Consider the following 4,519-nt stretch of genomic DNA (forward strand, 5'->3'; position numbering starts at 1 on the left):
AATAAGTAAAAAGAACACCTCAATAAATAGAGGGTTTTATAAGAGGTTCAATTTCCAATAACTCCGCCTGTAGCTCTTCTAGAGTTACTGCCGGTCCCAAGCCCGAGTAAATGTGGAGGGTTGGGCATGTCGTATGCCCTGATGGTGTTCTCGTGACTTTCGGGTTGCCTGATCTGCCAAGGGCGATGGGACAGTGCATGACAATATTGTTGTGTGCTAGGTTCAAAGAGAATTGTTTGCTATATGCATGCAAGTCCGCCCCGTTATTGTTCCTATTTCAAACCTTTTACACTGTTGAAGCGATCCGGATTGGCTTGCCATTCACGGGTTTGCTGCCTGGCATGCACCTGGCTTCGTGCTGGACTGCATGTACGCTGGCTTAGCGGTAAATATCCTGAGCTGCAGCGTTAACCATTAGTTCTATGCATTTGGGTAACCGATGTATGGGATTATTGGCGTACAACTTTGAGCGGTGGATCACTCGGCTCGTGTGTCGATGAAGAGTGCAGCCAACTGTGTGAATTAATGTGAACTGCATACTGCTTTGAACATCGACATCTTGAACGCATATTGCGGCTACGGGATATCCTGTGGCCACGCCTGTCCGAGGGTCGGCTTTTCATCTATCACGACGCACATTAAGTCGTGAATTGGGCTAGTGCCTGCCGGCGTTTAAACCCGTATATCAACGCGGGTTGCTGGTCAGAGGCTCCGTCCTAATAATCCGGCCACAGCCTAGTCTGGTCTAGATGACTTGATTGAGATGCTGCGGTGGGTTGTGCTCGAGTCGTGGCTTAATGACATTATACACGCTCGGGATAATTCGCACCTATCGTATGCTACGTTAATCACTTGATCTTGTCTCTGGTTTGGTCTATGGTTTGTATCGATTGTGTGTGTATTATGCACGAATTATTTAATTGACCCCGACCTCGGATCAGACGTGATTACCCGCTGAACTTAAGCATATCACTAAGCGGAGGAAAAGAAACTAACAAGGATTCCCCTAGTAACTGCGAGTGAACAGGGATTAGCCCAACACCGAAGCCTGCGGTTATTTGATCGTAAGGCAATGTGGTGTTTAGGGTGGCTTCAGGCATTACTGCTCTGTCCCAAGTTCAGCAATGAGTACGGCTTCCCATTCTGGCCCAAAGAGGGTGAAAGGCTCGTGGGGGCAGAGATCAAGTGTGACAGTTTTGCTCTGAGCTACCCTTGGAGTCGGGTTGTTTGTGAATGCAGCCCAAAGTGGGTGGTAAACTCCATCCAAGGCTAAATACTTACACGAGTCCGATAGCAAACAAGTACCGTGAGGGAAAGTTGAAAAGTACTTTGAAGAGAGAGTAAACAGTGCGTGAAACCGCTCAAAGGTAAACGGGTGGAGTTGATCTGCAAGCTCTGGGAATTCAGCTGATGAGTGATGAATTTTACGAACACACTTTTCCGCATAACTTTTGAACGGCTCAACCGATTTCGTTCATTTATTTTTTAATCGATTTATCTTGCGAATATCTATCTTTTGATTTATAACATATAACTGTGTATCATCTAAAAAATAATTGCGCACTACACCTGGTTCACTATGGTATTTGGCCGAAGAATAAAACGGTATATATAAAAGAATACTGGAGCTCAAGATCTGGAATAAAATAAATAGTGAATGCATTTATCCCGGTATTAGCAATTTTTAGTCATGTTGCCTATCGTTTTAAATAACTGACTGCAGTTTTCGTGTATACACCTCAAACAAGTAGTGTGAATCTAGCAATATGGCTGAGATCAACAGTGAATGACTTTAAGCACTAATATGACGTTTTGGCGTGAAACTCCTAGCTTTCAACTTATTCGTACATCAGCCAACAAGGACTGTTGTGGCAGAAAAAAGTAACTCCTAAGTAAACTTTTAATCACTAGACTAAAGATTATTTTGACAATTTAATATTAAATCGTAATAACATTCGCTTTACTCAATTCCATAAATTTTGTTACAGTAAGAAATTCTTAACACTAGTTGTGCAATATTTCAGCAAGTTTCGCTTTAACATACGTTCAGATCATAGCTATTCTGAGAGATAAAAATTTGTAATAGTGAACACCTGCCACTCGTCTTCAATAGCATAAGCTTTACATCTACCATAACTATTCATCCTATCCATCATGTATAATAAGATACACATATTCTGATGTGTTCGTCTCTCGCTTTTTCAAAGAATGGAGAAGGGGAGTTTTCCAGTGCATAGCATCGCAATAATTTGTAATTTTATATCAGCACGTTAGTACAAACAGTTAGTATCCATAAATATTTAGTTCGAAAATTAAATAATATTTGCACTGTTGGAAAACAAATGGTCTGTACATTTAAGTAGGCCACTTTTGAACAAGTAGATCTTCACCATACAATAACTGTCAATTCTAACAATTATACTGAATACTAATAATAATAATGTACTCACTAGTGAATAGCTCCAAGATAGAATTCTTAAAGTTCTAGTAAGAAGTTCTGACCAGTAGAATTTAAGCAATTTTAGTATGAGGGAGTTATCCACCACAGGCAATGGAAGATGGTTATGGAATATCGTGAATTGACTTATGTAAGAAATATAAAATATGGGGAGCTAGCTCAGTGGTCTTGATCTTAGGTAATGGCACACGAGATTGGATACCCTGAGTTCGATCTCATATGGTAAGGCTGTTGATGTGCACTGACAAGGAGTCCCACACTAGGATGAAGCAGTTATCCAGTGCTTCCTAGTTTTCAATGATGGTCTGGCTAAGATCACTTCGTCCTTTAAACCGAAAATTATGCAATCTAGACAAACGCCTCTGTACTAATTATACTGAATGAATTAGTAACTGTTGTGACTAAAACATCAAGTGGTTGAACCAATAAATTCCTCACTGAAATGAATAAATTTAAAAATAAACCTAGTGACAGTATATGAGTAGAGCAAATTAGAAAATTAAGAGCTATTATCTGCAAACCACTCAACGTCAGTAGTTTGAACATGAGTTAACAAGAATGTAATTCACAAACTTAAACCTACAGAGTAGGTGGATTGTGGCTAGTATGACCGTTTTTTCTGATTTGAAACTAGTCAGTTGGATGTAGACGGTTGAAAAATTCAGTCAAAATATTGACGATGAGATAATTAAAACTCTTATAGATTAAATCAACTTAAATCTATTTTAAGATACTTCGTACAAATCTGTTAAATATTTCCAAAGACTATTAACAGATTTAGGTTTTCGTTTGGCTTATAATACTTACAAATTCAGGAATCATTGAGCTATTCAAATGCAAACGGTTCTGTTGCGGACTCAAGAACAGTAGTTGACGTATACTTCAACTATTGGTCGCTAACACGCGAAGATCGTAAAGTGTAAAAAGAATTTTATATTAAGTCAGAAAAATATAAAATACTACAACTCAGTGTATATAGTAATGAAATTATGACTTTCAGGCACACAGAATATAGCGAGATAAAAATTGGTGCCAACCAATCAGAGACAGACTAAAACCATGAGAAATCCTGAGTTGGATAGAAGCACTCTTGATCACCACCTCTTGTAAGACTTTAACATTCTTAACAAAAACGGTTATCATTATTATTTAAACATACAAAAATAGGTACAAGGTGGCACCAAATAGATATGCGCCACATAAGTCATTTGATTTGTGTGCGGGATGGGATAATGCCCGGACGCCCAGACCGAAGCACGTAGCTTTCTTAGGGGGCTACATCCGAGGCTATTGACCTAGAGCTCTAGTCAACAAGGCAGTGGAACAACGTAAGGAGATGCAGTCCCATGGTAGCGAGTGACCAATAATTGGTTCATAGACCATTTGTTCCTTCAGGATCCTGGAGCCCATGTTTACCGTTGGTTTGGAATCAGGGTTTTCCAACTCCCTAGATGGATCCTCCGTATCCACCGACCTGGTTAGATTGTCGAACATTCGCTTTTCGTCGTCTCGATTTCGTAGACAACAGTAATGTCACGAGAAGGCAGTAAGTAGGACTTCCTTGGCAGTGGTTGTATGCATGTGGTCAAGTAAGAGCATTTCGAGAGGGAGAGTTGACTCTTCCCACTCTCGGGCGTACCAGGTGTAATTATGTGGCCACTGGAGCAAAATCACGGATATATATATCACTAAGAAATAGAGACGATGTAGTCACTCAGCAATTTTCAACTAATATATGAAAGTGAGCCCTGAAATGTAGTGCATAAAAACAGGTATTTTCACTGCATTCATAAAAACAAACATTGATAATGTATTGAGCGGATATTTGAAAGAATGACCTAAGAATATATGAATTAATGTGCTGAAGATTTTCCTTAACTGTATATACATATTTCCATGATTTTGTTGGCTTTGGTTAATATTCAGTGTTTATGGATCAGCCACATTAATTCGTTTGAATTTTAGACTGGCTGTTTCAGCAACTGTCTACTGTGAACAGCTCCAGTGTGGCACCGTTGGGTATGGTGAATGAAAACCACAAATATATCCAACGCTGGAGTT

At 39.6% G+C, this 4,519-nt stretch overlaps 2 non-coding genes across 2 annotated transcripts; both read right to left on the bottom strand.

The window, feature by feature from the left end:
• Positions 1 to 462: 462 nt before the first annotated feature.
• Positions 463 to 616, bottom strand: Smp_sma.5.8s-6.1. Its single transcript, XR_001974621.1, has one exon. It is a non-coding gene; the product is annotated as a ribosomal RNA (ribosomal RNA).
• Positions 617 to 727: 111 nt separating this feature from the next.
• On the bottom strand, positions 728 to 2,421 carry Smp_sma.28s-5.1. The gene has a single exon (XR_001974606.1). It is a non-coding gene; the product is annotated as a ribosomal RNA (ribosomal RNA).
• Between the last annotated feature and the right edge of the window lie 2,098 nt (positions 2,422 to 4,519).

The sequence above is a fragment of the Schistosoma mansoni genome, assembly GCF_000237925.1.
Source record: "Schistosoma mansoni, WGS project CABG00000000 data, chromosome 2 unplaced supercontig 0213, strain Puerto Rico, whole genome shotgun sequence".
Lineage (NCBI taxonomy): Eukaryota > Metazoa > Platyhelminthes > Trematoda > Strigeidida > Schistosomatidae > Schistosoma > Schistosoma mansoni.